A 19,291-nucleotide genomic window follows, 5' to 3' on the forward strand; every position below is an offset into this window, starting at 1 on the left:
TTCCACCTCTGGGACCCGCATTCACTACTATGGGAGTTACGGAAACAGATCAGACAAAGCCGGAGGTGGGACCCTCATCTATCTGACATCCTATGGATACGTCATAAATGTGTCTGATGGGAAGACCCCTTTAATGAGTATATCAGTAATAGTATAACTAGCAAGTACCAGCCGCTACCCCTCCCCCTCATTGCAACACCAAGTAAGGCCCCATGCGCACGACCGTATTTTCATCTATCCCGAAAAACTGTCCATATTGCATCGGTATATACGGATCCGTAAAAAAAAAGAGGGAGGATGCAAATGATGTCATCAGCATGTTGCATAGCAACGCTTCCATAAATACGGTCAGAGTACGGATGCGTATCCATAGCCGCCCGTATTTACGGAAGCGCCCATAGACTTCTATGGGAGAGTCCCTGCTGTAATTACTGATGAAAAATATGGTCGCGTGCGTGGGGCATAAGAAACTGCAGCTGCATCCCCCTCCTCCCTGTTTACAGTTTTTCACTAGATGGAACTTGCACGATCAACGATGTATCCAGTGAGTCGGCGCTCATTTACACGAGCCGACGCACGCTGTACGGGGATGAGCGATGGTTAATACGATGGTCCGTGCTCGTACATTTTACGTATTGTCGGCAGCACATCCCCTGTTTGTACGCTGTGGACAACGACGATTTTTTGGGACGCATAAAAAATGTGATCAGCTGACCAATCAGTGCAATTTATCGTCTGATCGTCGCTGCCCGTGATCGAAAACAAGCGCTCGTATGATTATCGGCATTGGTAAAGGGGTCTTAATGTAAAAGGTTTTTTTTTTATATCACAACGTTTCTAAGCATTTTCTATAGAACTTGATAGAAACCCATCGAGCCTAAAATAGACCCATCCTGGAACCCAGGGGTATAAACAGGCTTTTCTTTACAGCCCGAGGTCTTGATGACGTCATTGAGACCGCGCGGTGATCGTGTATTATAATTATTATAGATTGTGGGAGATGAAACATCAGGATATAGTTTTGTTGGCTTTAGCGATGGTTTGAACATTTGGTGTACTTCTTCTATTAGCCACAAGGGGGCGATACATAACCTGGAAGAACGCAGTGCGGGAGCCTTTTGGTTTTTCTTGGCTTTTATATTGTGGGGCTATTATATAATCTATACCAGTGGTTCCCAACCGGGGTGCCGAGAGCTGTTCAGGGGTGCCGCGGCTCATCCACGGCAAAAAAAAATAAAAAAATTTTTTTTTTTTACATTTTTTTTATTTATTTTTTGCTACAAGCTCCGCCCCCGACGTTGTAGCAGACGTGACGCGCGGACGTCTGTTACAAGCACCGCCCACCGCTTCCCACTAGAAGCCTGACGGAGGGAGAGGAGCCATTAACACTGGGCAGGGTAAGTGCGGTTTTCTTTACTTTCTTAGCAGTTGTGTGAGAAATGGAGCCAGGGGAATGTGGTTAGTTGTAGTTCTCTCCTCTTATACCTCCTCCCTGTAATGTCCTCTGATATCCCATAATAACAGCCTGGACATGCTGGGAGTTGTAGTTCTCTCCTCTTCTACCTCCTCCCTGTAATGTCCTCTGATATCCCATAATAACGTCCTGGACATGCTAGGAGTTGTAGTCCTCTCCTCTTATACCTCCTCCCTGTAATGTCCTCTGATATCCCATAATAACGTCCTGGACATGCTGGGAGTTGTAGTCCTCTCCTCTTATACCTCCTCCCTGTAATGTCCTCTGATATCCCATAATAACAGCCTGGACATGCTAGGAGTTGTAGTTCTCTCCTCTTATACCTCCTCCCTGTAATGTCCTCTGATATCCCATAATAACGTCCTGGACATGCTGGGAGTTGTAGTCCTCTCCTCTTCTACCTCCTCCCTGTAATGTCCTCTGATATCCCATAATAACGTCCTGGACATGCTGGGAGTTGTAGTCCTCTCCTCTTCTACCTCCTCCCTGTAATGTCCTCTGATATCCCATAATAACGTCCTGGACATGCTGGGAGTTGTAGTCCTCTCCTCTTATACCTCCTCCCTGTAATGTCCTCTGATATCCCATAATAACAGCCTGGACATGCTAGGAGTTGTAGTTCTCTCCTCTTATACCTCCTCCCTGTAATGTCCTCTGATATCCCATACTAAGTCTGGACATGCTAGGAGTTGTAGTCCTCTCCTCTTATACCTCCTCCCTGTAATTTCCTCTGATATCCCATAATAACAGTCTGGACATGCTGGGAGTTGTAGTCCTCTCCTCTTATACCTCCTCCCTGTAATGTTCTCTGATATCCCATAATAACAGTCTGGACATGCTGGGAGTTGTAGTTCTCTCCTCTTATACCTCCTCCCTGTAATGTCCTCTGATATACCATAATAACAGTCTGGACATGCTGGGAGTTGTAGTCCTCTTCTCTTATACCTCCTCCCTGTAATGTCCTCTGATATCCCATAATAACAGTCTGGACATGCTGGGAGTTGTAGTTCTCTCCTCTTATACCTCCTCCCTGTAATGTCCTCTGATATACCATAATAACAGCCTGGACATGCTAGGAGTTGTAGTTCTCTTCTCTTATACCTCCTCCCTGTAATGTCCTCTGATATCCCATAATAACAGTCTGGACATGCTGGGAGTTGTAGTCCTCTTCTCTTATACCTCCTCCCTATAATGTCCTCTGATAACCCATTCTAAGTCTGGACATGCTGGGAGTTGTAGTCCTCTCCTCTTATACCTCCTCCTGTAAACTTTCTCTGATATCACATAACATCCTGGACATGCTGGGGAGTTGTTGTTCTTATACCTCCTTATTTATTCCTTCCCCAGGGGTAATCACACTTTCTGTCTGTGATGGTCCCTTTACTAGAGGGGCAGATGGTTATTTTATCGGGGGGCGGGGGGACTGAGGCTGATGGTGGCTTTACTGGAGGGGGCTGATGGTCATTTTACTGGGGGGACGGAGGCTGATGGTGGCTTTACTGAGGGGTCATTATAATGTGAGTGGGGGGCTGACGGTCATTACTGGGAGTGGGGGGCTGACGGTCATTACTGGGAGTGGGGGGCTGACGGTCATTACTGGGAGTGGGGGGCTGACGTCATTACTGGGAGTGGGGGGGCTGACGTCATTACAGGGAGTGGGGGGGCTGACGGTCATTACTGTCTGACGGTCATTACTGTGAGTGGGGGGCTGACGGTCATTACTGTGAGTGGGGGGGCTGACGGTCATTACTGGGAGTGGGGGGCTGACGGTCATTACTGGGAGTGGGGGGCTGACGTCATTACTGGGAGTGGGGGGGCTGACGTCATTACTGGGAGTGGGGGGGCTGACGGTCATTACTGGGAGTGGGGGGGCTGACGGTCATTACTGTGAGTGGGGGGCTGACGGTCATTACTGTGAGTGGGGGGCTGACGGTCATTACTGTGAGTGGGGGGCTGACGGTCATTACTGTGAGTGGGGGGGCTGACGGTCATTACTGTGAGTGGGGGGGCTGACGGTCATTACTGTGAGTGGGGGGGCTGACGGTCATTACTGTGAGTGGGGGGCTGACGGTCATTACTGTGAGTGGGGGGCTGACGGTCATTACTGTGTGTGGGGGGCTGACGGTCATTACTGTGTGTGGGGGGCTGACGGTCATTACTGTGAGTGGGGGGCTGACGGTCATTACTGGGAGTGGGGGGGCTGACGGTCATTACTGTGAGTGGGGGGCTGACGGTCATTACTGGGAGTGGGGGGCTGACGGTCATTACTGTGAGTGGGGGGCTGACGGTCATTACTGTGAGTGGGGGGCTGACGGTCATTACTGGGAGTGGGGGGCTGACGGTCATTACTGGGAGTGGGGGGCTGACGGTCATTACTGTGAGTGGGGGGCTGACGGTCATTACTGTGAGTGCGGGGGCTGACGGTCATTACTGTGAGGGGGGGCTGACGGTCATTACTGTGAGTGGGGGGCTGACGGTCATTACTGTGTGTGGGGGGCTGACGGTCATTACTGTGTGTGGGGGGCTGACGGTCATTACTGGGAGTGGGGGCTGACGGTCATTACTGTGTGTGCGGGGGCTGACGGTCATTACTGGGAGTGGGGGGGCTGACGGTCAGTACTGTGTGTGGGGGGCTGACGGTCATTACTGGGAGTGGGGTGCTGACGGTCATTACTGTGAGTGGGGGGCTGACGGTCATTACTGGGAGTGGGGGGCTGACGGTCATTACTGTGAGTGGGGGGCTGACGGTCATTACTGGGAGTGGGGGGCTGACGGTCATTACTGGGAGTGGGGGGCTGACGGTCATTACTGTGAGTGGGGGGCTGACGGTCATTACTGTGAGTGGGGGGCTGACGGTCATTACTGTGAGTGGGGGGCTGACGGTCATTACTGTGAGTGGGGGGCTGACGGTCATTACTGGGAGTGGGGGGCTGACGGTCATTACTGGGAGTGGGGGGCTGACGGTCATTACTGGGAGTGGGGGGCTGACGGTCATTACTGTGAGTGGGGGGCTGACGGTCATTACTGGGAGTGGGGGGCTGACGGTCATTACTGGGAGTGGGGGGCTGACGGTCATTACTGGGAGTGGGGGGCTGTCGGTCATTACTGGGAGTGGGGGGCTGACGGTCATTACTGTGAGTGGGGGGCTGACGGTCATTACTGTGAGTGGGGGGCTGACGGTTATTACTGTGAGTGGGGGGCTGACGGTTATTACTGTGAGTGGGGGGCTGACGGTCTTCAAGTGGTTTCCGCCTCTGACCTCTCATTGAAATTAATAGGAGGCAGAAAAAACCTGCGGCGCTCGTTTGGTGCTTTTTTGTCTGCGGTTTTTGCATTCGCTTCAACGGCTTAAAAAAAATGTGGGAAAAAAATAAATAAAAAAAAGTCAAACAGCGCTGTCAATTCAAAATCCTGCCTCAAAATTCGTAAATGAATTTCGAGGCAGACTTTTAGTTTCTGCCTTACAAAAAAACGTTGTGTGAACATAACCTAAGAGTGTACTGCTTGTTTTTCGCCATTTTTTGTCGTTTTGTAAACAATTTTTGGTAGGGGTGCCCTGAGAATTATTTTTTTTCCCTGGGGTGCCTCGAGCCTGAAAAGGTTGGGAAACTCTGATGTATACAGTCGTCCTGGTGTATCTGGCAGTTTTCTAGAGTTTAGTGTATAATCATTGATAGATACGGTGACGCTGACATCACGCCGGGCAGCACGTGCGTCCTCATGAATTATACAGGATACAGACAATATTATTAAAGAGGAGCCGTCACTTCTCCTGACATGTCTGTAAGGCTCTGTTCACACGCAGTGAGCAAAAACGTCTGAAAATACGGAGCTGTTTTCAGGCGAAAACAGCTCCTGATTTTCAGATGTTTTTTTAACCACTCGCGTTTTTCGCTGCGTTTTTTACAGCCGTTTTTGGAGCTGTTTTCACGAGTCTATGAGAAAACGGCTCCAAAAACGTCCCAAAAAGTGTCCTGCACTTCTTTTGACGAGCCGTCATTTTGCGCGCCGTATTTTGACAGCGACACGTAAATTTAAGGCTCGTGCGAACAGAACATCGTAATTCCCATTGAAAGCAATGGGCAGATGTTTGTAGGCGTATTAGGGGCGTTTTTTCAGCCGTAATTCGAGGCGTAAAATGCCAGAATTAGGTCTGAAACCACTGCGTGTGAACATACCCTTATAGTAAATACCTGTATTCCCCATGAAATAACTATTCTGGAGCGTATTTTCTCAGAACTCTGGCTTGTGCCATTCCTCTGTGGTTCCTCCTAGAAATGTATGTATTAATAGATAACTTGGTGTTGCCATTCTCCTCATCAAAGGTCGTGTCCCTACAGTCTCTCTGTCAGCACTGATTGGACGTTGTCAGTTTGTGTAGGGACACACCCCCAACTGGTAACACACAGCTGTCAATTCTTACATTTCCAGGAGGAATAACAGAGAAACGGCACAAAGCAGAGAGTCCTAAGAAAAGTTGCACTCTCGACTGAATGTTTCTTCTCCTCGTCTATCGTGTGTGTTGATTTTATACATTTCCGCTGCTGCGTGTCTAGAGATCATATGGATTATTAGATGTTTTATTTCTGTATATTTGTACTGCATTGTTGCAGCTCATCGTCCTCCAGCTGCGGCCTTTCATTTCCATGACGACTGCTCCACTTTTCCTTTGCTCCAGTTTTAAATTTCCCACCTTTGTCTGGATTACGGATTCTCTGTAAGGTTCTGTGCACACGACCTATTTTCAGGTGTTTTACGCCTCGAATCACGCCTGAAAAGACGGCTCCATTACGTCTGCAAACATCTGCCCATTGCTTGCGGGATCTGCTGCGGGTAGCTCTTCTGTTGCCGCATTATTAAATAGATCATTGATGTCGCTGTTCTGGTAATTGATGCCACGAGGATCTATTGTATTCATTGATGCAGCGTGCGTTAATTACTGACATCCGGCAATCTCATATCTTCACCGTCAATGTCATCACTTTCTTGTCACTTGCATTGGTGGCATCAGTCAGTATAAAACCGCTCAGTTTATCCTACGTCACCTGTGATTCTGCTGAATTGTCACCGTCTCTTATCCGCTTAACTGATTGTATGACTCTCAGCAGCGTTTTACATCATCATGAAACCACCCCAGAAAAGCTCGTCCCGCAGGAAGTCGGCGCAGCCGCAGAAGAAACCTTCAGCTCCTCCTCAATCTCCGCCAAGTAAGAGAAAGTTGCACCTTGATCATCTTATCACTCTCATTATATATTTTATTTTAAAAATGAATTCCAGATAACCTCGGGTCGTGTAATACTAGATTGTAATCCGTTTCTCAGCTTTATATCTTAGAGGGTTCGTTTCTATGCAGGTAAAAATCTGTTACTTACCGAAATTTCTGTAGCACAAGGCCGCCACTAGGGGGAGCAAACTGAGGACTGATTTATATAGGCACAACAGGAGCTGTATGCATGTGCACAATCGTCTCCCCCTAGTGGTGGTTGCAGGAAGCACGTTACTATATGGCTCTGGGAAGGGAATCTGAGAACACAGCTCACACCCATGAAGATATATTATGAAATGAGGGATCTAAGAATTTCCAACCTGCAGTCCGACCGCTCTATTCATTCCCTATGGGATCGACGGAAATAGTCAAGTTTGACTGCTCCTTGCCCAATTATGCACTCTGCCGTGAGCGGCTCCGCGCAGGCAGGCGCGATGTTGTGACGTCAATTTCTGAGCCTTTTTTCTACTCCGTTTATGCAGCGTGTGGATGAGACGTGTTTTATCTCATCCACTTTGCTGCTACTGTATTATGCTGCCGATTTTTCCGCATTATAATACAGGTATACGCCGTATTTACGCAATGTGTGAACTGACTCTAGGGGTTGTGATGCATTGTGGGAGTTCCAGAGGCCAGACCCCCCCCCCCACACCATCACTCTAGCTAACAGCTCATAAAAGTGAAATCTGATCAGTCCTTCGAGCTGTGTAGTAAATTATACCGGGAGTGCTGTCACTTTAAGAGGGACTAATGCTCTTCTGTATCCACAGTCAGCTGAGGACTTCCTCGTGAGTCTCTTTGAAGATTCTTACCTCTTCAGTCACCAGGCCAATAGGGGCACTCTCTTTGTGAAGGACATGCAGCTCGCACGGAGAATCCGAGGCATCCCGTATGAACTGTGATAACGCTGCCGTTTTATCTCTCAAGATTTGATGAAGAATGATCACGTGTAAATAGTTTTATATTAATGGAGAAAATCTATTGGGAAATACAAGTTTTACCATTGCATAAAAGATCCAGTTTGGAAGAGTAAACCGGCTTTAGCGCCCCCTCCTGACACTGGTTACAGTGGAGGTTTTTTCTTTGTTTTATCTGTTCATGGGAAAGTTGTTACAACCAATATGGCTGCCACTGCAGTTTGCAGGGTGGTAGTGCAGTCGTTTTTCTGTCCAGCTATGTAATGGGTTGTAGGGGTCCAGGATGTAGCACAGAAAATGACCACAAGGCGGCACTGCTGGACAAAACCGCTAACAAAGACGCTGGACACAACCGCTAATGAAACCTGATCTGGCCGACCTTCTAATTGTTCTGCTGAGTTTATGATCCGCTTCCTGTTTTTATTCTGTGAAGATTTGTTAATTTTTTCAAATAAAAAAAAATGTATATTATAACTTTGATCTTCATCATTTTAGACTAATCTTCATAAGGGCTTGGATATGATCAATGACTCCAGCTTCGCTGTAGTTCAATACTCTTGCTCTGTCCCACCCCCATTCTTTACACTGCAGCTATGCTTGTTCAGAGTGTTTGCTGTGTGGGTGGGTGTGTGGGTTGGGTCCAGAATTATTTGGGCAGTGACACAATCTTCATGATTTGGGTTTTGCTGCCACCACATTGGATTTGAAATGAAACAACTGAGATGCAATTGAAGTTGAAGCTTTCAGGTTTATTTCAAGGGGTTAAACAAAAATCTCCTGTGAAAAGTTTTGGAATTGCCACCATTTTTCTACATAACCTCCTCATTTCAGGTGATCAAAAGTGATTGGACAAATTAACATTACCATAAATGTTTTTTTTAATACTTTGTAGAGAATCCTTTGCAGGCAATGATGGCCTGAAGTCTGGAACCCATGGACATCACCAGACGCTGGGTTTCCTCCTTTGTTTTTTTTGTTTTTTATATTTCACATTTTTTATTTTCAAGAAAAGAAATGGGGATACAGAAAAAAAAAGGGGGTGACATGGGTACAGAAAAAGCCCATGAGGGCCGATCATTTCAACCTATATTTCAACAACAATAAGTAAATATGCAATCAAAGTCCTCCCAACATAGTACCATCAATACACTACAAGCATTAGTATAGCAAGACAGGAATACCAGCATTACACCCTCATCCGCCCCTCCATCACCCACATCTCAGTCAATTCTTAGTAACGATTGATTCAAATAGGGAAGTAAACGAAGGGTAGACAGGGTAGAAGGACAAAAGGAAGGGGGGGGGGTATAGGGAAAATCTTAAGAGGGAGAAGGGGAGATGTTCTCCCCTCACTCTCCCCCCCCCACAGCACATCACAGACCAGAGAGAACTCAAGAGCTCCCTGGTTCTCCACTAATCAGTTCACCCATGGCCCTCTTGTATCTGTCCGACTTGCAGAAGTCAAACCAATAGAACCAGGTTTTCTGAAACTGCGTTGCTCGTTCGGGTGCGGAATGGAGCAACTCCTCCATTCTCCGAATTTCGTGAATGCGCTCCAGCCATTGTCTAGTCACAGGAGGCTCAGAGGATCTCCAACCGCCCAGAATACAAGCCTTAGCTGGTTCAACAAATGTCTCACTAACATCTTCCTGTAGCGCCCCACAGGTATATCGTGGTGGTGCAGCAAAATCCATGCCGGATCATCTCCCAGCGAGATTCCTGTGATCTCTAGAATGATATCTTGAACCTCTGACCAATAGGTGCGAAGGTTCTCACAGCTCCAGAATATATGTAAAAGCGTTCCCTCTTCTCTGCCGCATCTCCAACATAAAGGAGAAACATCCGGGAACATTTTATGTAGCACATGTGGGACTCTGTACCAACGGTATAGTATTTTAAAACTGGTTTCCTGATAGGCGTTACTAATAGACGCCTTATGTGTGAGGAGCATGATCTTTTCCCTTTGCTCTTGTGTTTGGGTATGTTCACACGGCCTATTTACGGACGTAATTCGGGCGTTTTTGCCCCGAATTACGTCTGAAAATAGCGCCTCAATAGCGCTGACAAACATCTGCCCATTGAAAGCAATGGGCAGACGTTTGTCTGTTCACACGAGGCGTATATTTACACGCCGCTGTCAAATGACGGCGCGTAAATAGACGCCCGCGTCAAAGAAGTGACCTGTCACTTCTTTGGCCGTAATTGGAGCCGTTAATCATTGACTCCAATGAATAGCAGCGCTAATTACGGCTGTAATGGACGCGGCGTACAAGCGCCTGCACATGCCGGTACGGCTGAAATTACGGGGATGTTTTCAGGCTGAAACATACCCGTAATTTCAGCCGTAACGGACGCCCTCGTGTGAACATACCCTTAGAGTAATCTGAAGATCTCTTTCCCATTTCGTAATATATGGTGGGATGAAATCCTCAGCAGGAGTGAGCAGCACGCAGTAAAGACTGGACAGGGCCCGTCTCACATGCCCCGTTTGAGAACACAAAGTTTCAAAGGAAGATAGAGCTCGGTCATAGGAAGCCGGTGTAGGTAGTCTTGACAAGTAATGAGTCAATTGTAACGCCTGCCATTGGGACGGGTCCGGGATAACCCTCTGGCTGGGAAAGCTCTTCTCCACGCAGCCAGGGCCGCCATCAGGGGGTATTAGGGGTACTGGTGTGAGGGGCCCGGCCAAACCTAACTGAAAGGGGGCCCGGCAACTGCCGCGACATTCTTTTGGTAGGAAAAAACGGGCCCTTGCAATGGGGCCCGTTTTTTTCACCAAAAGAATGTCGTGAGCTGCTGCTGCTGCGGGCCCCCTCCCCATGGGGGGCCGTCAAACCGCCCGCGCGCGACCGATCGCGCGCACAAGGAAACTTCCGACAGCAAAACCGCACCAAATAGTGGCGCAGGTTTCGTGAGGCTTGTCCGCTGCGGGAATCCTGCAGGGAAAAAAAAGTTTAGACTTGCCCCGGACGTAGTCCTGGTGACGCATCTCTCTCTTCTGAACGTAGCCCCGCCTCCTGGGATGACGCTGTAGACCATGTGACCGCTGCAGCAGTCACATGGGATGAAACGTCATGACAGGAGGCCGGGCTGCGCTAAGAATAGAGGATCGCGTCACCAGGACTACGGCCGGGGCAAGTCTAAACTTTTTTATAATTTTAAAAAGTGCCTTTTTTTTTTCTCATGTGTGATTTTTGCGGCAGAACCGCAGCATTTCCGCAACAGAGGAGCAGCGATTCTACAGAATAAATTGACATGCTGCGGCTTAAAAAGCCAAAAGCCGCACTGCAGGTCCATTATTTTTGCAGCGTGTGGATGAGATTTGTTCAAACCTCATCCACTCTGCTGCGACTGTAATACGCTGCGGATTTTCCACAATAAAATGTGTTGCATAAAATCCGCAGTGTTCATGCCTAGTGTGTTCCTACCCTAAGGCCGGATTTACACGAGCGTGTGCTTTTTGCGTGCGCAAAAACGTGGCATTTTGCGCATGCAAAAGGTCCATAACAGCTCCGTGTGGCAGCAGCGTATGATGCGTGGCTGCGTGATTTTCGCGCAGCCGCCATCATTATGACACTCTGTTTGTATGTTTGTAGCACGTGGTGCTTTTCTGTTTTCAGTCATAGTTTATACTGCTGCGGAAGTGCTGGGCGTGATTTTCACGCACCCATTGACTTCAATGGGTGCGTGATGCGCGAACAATGCACAAATATAGGACATGTCATGAGTTTTACGCAGCGGACACACGGACACACGCTGCATGAAACTCACTGACAGTCTGCACGGCCCCGTAGAGTTAGATAGGTCCGTGCGAGGCGCGTGAAAATCACGCACGTTGCACGGATGTATTACACGTTCGTCTGAATAAGCCCTAACAATAAGGCCCAGTTCAGAGTTTTTGGGCCTTGATATTGACTCGGACACTGCGTCAGAATCAGCACCAAACAACTTCCAAAACCGCCTCCCATTGATTTAATCTGAAATCAATGGGAGCCAGTCGCGGAAAAAAGAAAAAGCAGCACGTCCTTTCTTGCCGCGGTTCCGCCTCTGACCTCCCATCGAAATCAATGGGAGGCAGAAAATGCATTTTTCCCTACGTTTTTTGTCTGCTGTCCTCAATCGCCGCGGGCAAAAAACGCGGCAAGATAGTGTGGGCAGGTCAAAATCTGCCTCAAAATTCGATGCGCGGTTCCAGGCAGTCGCGGGTGCGCATGCGCGGGAGTTTGCGGGTGCGCGCGATCGGTCGCACGGGCGGCAGTGTTTGCCGGCCCCCATGACGACCCCCATGCTACCCAGGGCCGCCATCAGGGGGGGTATTATGGGTACTGATGTGAGAGACCCGGCCAAACCTAATTGAAAGGGGGGCCCGCAGCTCACGACATTCTTTTGGTGAAAAAAACGGGCCCCATTGCAGGGGCCTGTTTTTTTTCTACCAAAGGCAAGTCGCGGCAGTTGCCGGGCCCCCCTTTCAATTAGGTTTGGCCGGGCCTCTCACATCAGTACCCATAATACCCCCCCTGATGGCGGCCCTGGGTAGCATGATATAGTGCTGGACGGAGTACCTTTAACAGGCGGTGCCACGGTAGGGGGGCCCAGAAAATTTAGCTGTAGGGGGCCCTGAAATTCCTGATGGCGACCCTGCACGCAGCCATGCATTGCCCCTATAAAAATGACTTACTCTAAAATGCCCCTGCTGTACCCATATCTTAAAGGTCTGATCTGACAGACCTGGTGTAATGATAGGGGTAGGGAAACGGACAAGTGAGCCCTAATCTACCCGCCACTCTGTCCCTGCCTACTTGCAACGACCCGCCCTAGGCGACGGGGTACAACTGGGCGGCGGTCCCTACGCTCAGTAAGTGCACAAGACAAACATACAAGGGAATATAAAGCAAAGGGAAAGGGGCAGTTGCCCACGGCAACACCGTGAGCAACAGAGTGGTGAACGAGCCAAGTCAAACCAGGAGAGCACGAGATACAAAACGCAGAGCAGAAGAGTCGTCAGAAAGCCAGGGTCAGAATGGAGCAGGATCAAATTGTTCGGAGCTGTAGCTGGGCCAGGAAACCACACGGAAAGAATCACAAGCAAGGAGGAACAGGAAAGGCAGGTATAAATAGACAGAGGGCGGGAGCTAGCTGAGTCTGGCCAGGCTGCGATAGGCTCTCCCACTCCTAAGCCTGCCAGCCTGAGTGGTGGAAGCTGGAGTCAGTCTCAGAGAGATAGACTCAGGTGAAAACTGATTACCTCTGGAAGTTAACCCCGAAGCTGTGCCTGGCTGATCCTTTACACCTGGGCCAAATTCCGGGTTACCCAAAACCGGAGTGAGGGGTGATAACAGTTGTGATATTCCCTCTCTACTCCGCACCTTTCTAAACACCTGTAAAGTTGGATATATGGTAGGATGATCACAAAATTATTTTTTTCTATATAATATTGCTTTTAGTATGTCATTAAAATAAATTTTATTTATTTGTGTTGTACTTTTTCTTTTTCTTTTTTTTCTTTCTTTTACTCTATGGGGGCTGCCATTTTTTTTTATCTCTGTATGTGTCGATTAACGACGCATACAGAGATGGAATACGGCAGTTACAGGGCATAGGAGTCAATGAACGGGAGCCGTTCCATTGACTCTGCTCTCTGTCTCTGTACTGCGCAGACGCAGGTCAGAGTCACACAGCAGAGCAGCTGTTTGCAGGGAGATAGCAGGCGCCATGCTGAAGACCAGCTGCACTGCAGGTAAGGTGTGTGTCTCTGTCTGTCCCACTCTCTATCTCACATACCCCCGCTTTCGTGACCCCCGACGGGCCCCCCCCCCCTTGTATGAAGGACACATGATGCAACTGTACTGGGAAAGCCCTGAACGATAAATCTCTCTAGTTGTGCTGAGACTGTTTGGGGATGTGACTAATGAACCTCTCACACTCCAGTAGGAGGGGTAATGGAGGTCACCCAGCTTTCCCAGACCCCTGAACGATAAATCTCTCTAGTTGTGCTGAGACTGTTTGGGAATGTGACTAATGAACCTCTCAGTCTCAGCACAACTAGAGAGATTTATCGTTCAGGGGTCTGGGAAAGCTGGGTGACCACCATTACCCCTCCTACTGGAGTGTGAAAGGTTCATTAGTCACATCCCCAAACACACTCCAGTAGGAGGGGGTAATGGTGGTCACCCAGCTTTCCCAGACCCCCGAACGATAAATCTCTAGTTGTGCAAAATCAAGTGTAATCAAGCATTTTTTTTAATGTGCTTTTTGGCACGTAAAATGTGCAAAAAATACACGGCGTGTGAACCGGTCAACTGAAAAGTCATTCTCTTCACTTTCATCATTCTAAGGGTATGTTCACACGCAGTGTTTTCAGCTGAAAAATCGGAAGCAGGACGCCTGCAAGCGTCTGCCCATTGGTTTCAATGGGAGATACGGCGTTCTGTTCCGACAGGGCGTTTTTTACGTGGTCGTTTTCCAAAACCGGCACGTAAAAAGATGCCCGCCAAAATGAAGTGTACATCACTTCTTGGGACGTTTTTGGAGCCGTTTTTAATTGACTTTATAGAAAAACAGCTCCAAAAACGGCCGTAAAAACTTGAGTTAGATTAAAAAATGGCTGAAAATCAGGAGCGGTTTTCCCTTTGTTTAGTAAGCGTGTGAACATACACTTAGCCTTTTGGTGTTTCCTATAACTTCTGCCAGATGCAGAATCACACCCAAAATGGCTGCCGGACACTGCTTAGCAATTTGAAGACACCTTTTCCTGGCTTGTGGGAGGGGGGGGGGGTGAGATTCCCTCCCACATTTACGGCAGCTGTGAATCAGGTTGCTTTGCCTTATTCACCTTGCTGTAATTCTGGGAAGTTCTCCCCCTGGTGGCCAACATAGGAAAACATGTCAAATTATTATTTAATTTTTAATACTTTCCACCATATGGAAGAAAAAAAAAAATACAGCAAAAAACTTAAAAAATATAATAGCAATAAGTAACAACACTTAAAAAAAAAAAGGTTTAATTCGCGACACATTCCCTTTAAGGCAGCAGAATAGGCTAGTAAAGCTCTGTATATTGGCACACACCTCACACTCCATTACGGACCATAATTGCAGATAAAAATACTCATCCATTCATTTCTATTGCAAATGGACACCTCCTATATTTACAGGGCCACCTGATCGCATCCTGCAATATTGACACAGATTAAAGAGAACCTTTAATCTTTAAAGGGAAGGTGTCGCGCAGATTTATTTTTTTTTATATGTTATTGCTTTTAGTATGTTATTAAAATAAATTTTATGTATTTGTGTTTTTGTGTTGTACTTTTTTATTACCATTACTTTTACTTCACTTCACTATGTGGGCTGCCATTTTATTTTCATCTCTGTATGTGTCGATTAACGACACATACAGAGATGGAATACGGCACATACATCCCCATAGAGAATGCGAACGGGAGCCGTTCCATTCACTATAGTGTACGCCGTCTGTGTGGGAACGGCACATGCGCCGCTCCCACACAGTCCAAAAGGAAGGTCTTCGGCCGAGCGACATCCGGCGCCATTTTCATGTGGACCGGAAGTCGCGGCCGGACAGTAAGATGACTACTTCCGGTCGCGGCTTCCGTCCATATGTTCAGAAGCAAGGACTAGGAGCGGACGGAGCGGCGGCGGCAGGAGCAGGTAAGTTATGTTTGTGTATGTTCGTGTTATACTGTGTATTTACCACTGTATCTAATCCTCCTACACTGTACATTTGCTCAAAAAATGGCGACACACAGTGTAGGAGGTTTGAACATTCAACCCCCTCCTTTCTCCTGGCACTAGCCAGGATAAAGGAGGGGGGATTGTTTGAGTACGCTAAAGCGAGTGTGTCTTCTCCAATTTTGCAGCATAAAGCAATGAGGTTGCTTTACCACATGCCAATGCTGCAATTTTGGGAATTTCTCCCTCTAGTGACCAGCACATGGAAATGTTATAAATTAGAATCTAATTTATAATATTTCCTGACTTGCGAAAAAATGTTAAAAAATTCGAACAATGTTTAATCATTTATATACTAACAGTTTAACTAAAAAAAAAAAAAAACATTTTTCTAGCGACACATTCCCTTTAAGCTAAAGAAATGCAGCTCGATCGCGTTGAGATCTGGTGACTCGGTCATTGCAGAATATTCCACTTTTTTGCCTTATATACTCCTGGGTTGCTTTCGCAGAATGTTTTGGGTCATTGTCCATCTGTCCTGTGAAGCAACGTCCAATCACCTGCTGCATGTGGTTGAATCTGAGCAGAAAGTAAATCCCTGAACACTTCAGAATTCATCCGGCCGCTTCTGTCTTCAGTCACATCATCAACAAACACTAGTGACCCAGTGCCAGGCAGCCATGCATGCCCATGCCACCACACTGCCCCCGCCATGCCACCACATTGCTACCCATGCTATACTTGTATTACACAGGATGTGGTGTGCTTTGGATCATGAGCCGTTCCGAGCCTTCTCCATACTTTCTTCCTCCCATCATTCTGGTGCAGGTTGATCTTAGTTTCATGCTGTTCCAGAACTGGGCGGCTTCTTTACTTGTTGTTTGGTAAAGTCTAATCTGGCCTTTCTGAGGCTGATTAATGGTTTTCACCTTGTGAACCCTCTGTATTTGCTCTCATGAAGTCTTCTCTTTATGGTGGACTTAGATACTGATCCACCTACTTCCAGGAGAGTGTTCGTCACTTGGGTAGATGTTGTGAAGGGGTTTTCTTCACCATGGAAAGGATTCTGCGATCATCCACCACTCTTGTTTTACGTGGACGTCCAGGCCTTTTGGAGTTCCTGAGATCACCAGTGCGCTCTTTTTTTTTCTTTTTTTTTTTAAGAATATACCAAACTGTTGATTTGGCCACTCCTGACATTTGTGCTTCTCTCTGATGGATTTCTTCATTTTTTTTCAGCCTAGCGATGGTCGGTTTCACTTGCATTGAGAGCTCCTTTCACCTCATGTTGTGGGTTCACAGCAACAGCTTCCAAATGCAAATCCCACACCTGGAATCAACTCCAGACCCTTTACCTGCTTAATTGGTGATGGAATAACGAGGGAATAGCCCATGCAGCCCATTAAATAGCCTATTGAGATAATTGTCCAATTACCTTTTGGTCCTTTGAAAAAGAGGCAGCTACATATTAAAGAGCTATAAGGGTATGTTCACACGGCCTATTTTGGGTATTTTTTCGGGCCGCATAACACATTGCCTTGTTGTGCCAATAAAGATTTTCTAGACCCGCTGTAAACCATTTTGAGCCACCTATTGCCTGCTGTATGGCTGACCATAGGAGTCCTTCGTAATGACCATGTGAATCGTCAATTTACATTGTTCCAGCAGAATGGGTGCTGGTCTCGGTGCAAGTCGCCTTAAAGAAGTGACCACATCTAATGCTTGGCACACTGGTCGTCACTTTTTTAGTGCCAGTGTCATTTTTATTATTTCTAGTTTTGGAAGTAAAGCAGTTTTAGTAATAAAATACCACAAAAAAACCCCGGACCCTCACATACCTTGACCCCAGAAGCTGAGACGATAGATGGGGCCGTATTTCTGGGCCAGGCGCATGAAATGTCGAGGAAGATCACTGCGCCCCAGATCCATCAGATTCCCGATAAATGGCAGTGGTGCGGGATGCGGAGGGCGCTGGTTCTGGTCGAGTCCTGACAGGCGACAATTGGAGTGGCAACATCTTAAGTATAGAAAGAAGAGGACGACGAGGGCCGGCAGCAGCAGAGGGACCATAGTGAAGCTGAAGACTTAGGCCTCATGCACACGACCGTAGCCATATGCACGGCCGTGAATTTTGGGTCGGCCGGCTGCGGACTGTCAGCCACGAGCCGCCCGCAAATCGCGGGACATGCACATGGCCGCGGCCATTATTTTCAATGAGCCCGGATCGCAGAAGACAGCCGTAATAAGACAGGTCCGTTCTTTCTGCGGTGCGGGCTCCCGGGCCATGCACAGACCGTAAAAACTATGGTCGTGTGCATTGCCCCAGAAAAATGAATGGGGCCGCAATTCTCCCGTGGATTTTCGGGGGAATTGCGGCCGCAAAAGCACGTTCGTGTAGATGGGGCCTTAGGAGATGCTGGGTGTATATGTAGAGACAGGCGTAACCTTGAGGACAGGAAATATACAGAGGGAGGCATGGAGATTGATAGGAGAGGAGGCAGCGGACACAGGGTGAGCACTCAGTGTGGAGAAGACACATTTTATGCACAGCCATAAATTGAGTGGAGTTCCCCTTTAATAACCTCACCAGGTGGCAAGGCCCTGGCATGCTGGGAGTCGTAGTTTCACAACCGCTGCACATGCCCAGTACAGTGGACTCCTCAGCCTGGGATCACTGCAAGTCCAAATTACATTGGCGGCAAGATTTGGGGGCTCTGAACTCCTCTCTACAGCAATCCGCAAATTATATCACATCGCCTACAGGTCCTGCGCACTACATTGCCCAGGTGCTGTGCGGTTTATCTATAGGGTGGATGGGGCCCTTTAAATGATGGAGTTTCTATTCACAGCCCAAGATCCTGTGACCGTGACCTTCCCCTGTGTTTTATCGCTTCATCTAATGAATGACAGGACTGTACTGACCTTGGGCGCAGACGGAGGGTGAGCGGAGAATAAGTCAAGGAGAGATGAATGATGGATAAGACAAATGAAACGAGGCCTCCGTGTGTGTAATGTAATATGCAGTGTTTGTGTGTGTGTGTGTGTGTATACACATACACACACACACATTATACATACACACATATATATATATATATATATATACAAACACACATATATATACATATATACACACACATTTTATATATATATATATATATTACATACACACACACACATATACAGTATATACACACACACACATATACATATGTAAGTATACATATATAAGTATATATATATATACACACATACATATATATATATATATATATATATATATATATATATATATACACAAATACACTACCGTTCGAAAGTTTAGGGTCACTTAGAAATTTCCTTATTTTTGAAAGAAAAGCACAGTTTTTTTCAATGAAGATAACATTAAATTAATCAGAAATACACTCTATACATTGTTAATGTGGTAAATGACTATTCTACCTGCAAACGTCTGGTTTTTAATGCAATATCTACATAGGTGTATAGAGACCCATTTCCAGCAACCATCACTCCAGTGTTCTAATGGTACATTGTGTTTGCTAACTGTGTTAGAAGGCTAATGGATGATTAGAAAACACTTGAAAACCCTTGTGCAATTATGTTAGCACCGCTGTAAACAATTTTGCTGTTTAGAGGAGATATAAAACTGATCTTCCTTTGTGCTAGTTGAGAATCTGAAGCATTACATTTGTGGGTTCGATTAAACTCTCAAAATGGCTAAAAAAAGAGAACTTTCATGTAAAACTCGACAGTCTATTCTTGTTCTTAGAAATGAAGGCTATTCCATGCGAGAAATTGCCAAGAAACTGAAGATTTCCTACAACGGTGTGTACTACTCCCTTCAGAGGACAGCACACACAGGCTCTAACCAGAGTAGAAAGAGAAGTGGGAGGCCACGCTGCACAACTGAGCAACAAGACAAGTACATTAGAGTCTCTAGTT

At 47.1% G+C, this 19,291-nt stretch overlaps 1 long non-coding RNA gene across 2 annotated transcripts; it reads left to right on the top strand.

Annotated features, from left to right (window-relative positions):
* Positions 1-1,303: 1,303 nt before the first annotated feature.
* Positions 1,304-8,082, top strand: LOC142761205 (uncharacterized). Of its 2 annotated transcripts, none has more exons than XR_012883548.1 (3): positions 1,304-1,397; positions 6,580-6,681; positions 7,511-8,082. It is a non-coding gene; the product is annotated as an uncharacterized LOC142761205 (long non-coding RNA). The 2 variants fall into 2 exon arrangements; XR_012883549.1 differs by having other exon boundaries at positions 1,305-1,397; positions 6,583-6,681.
* Positions 8,083-19,291: the final 11,209 nt, after the last annotated feature.

Source organism: Rhinoderma darwinii, chromosome 4 (assembly GCF_050947455.1).
Source record: "Rhinoderma darwinii isolate aRhiDar2 chromosome 4, aRhiDar2.hap1, whole genome shotgun sequence".
Lineage (NCBI taxonomy): Eukaryota > Metazoa > Chordata > Amphibia > Anura > Rhinodermatidae > Rhinoderma > Rhinoderma darwinii.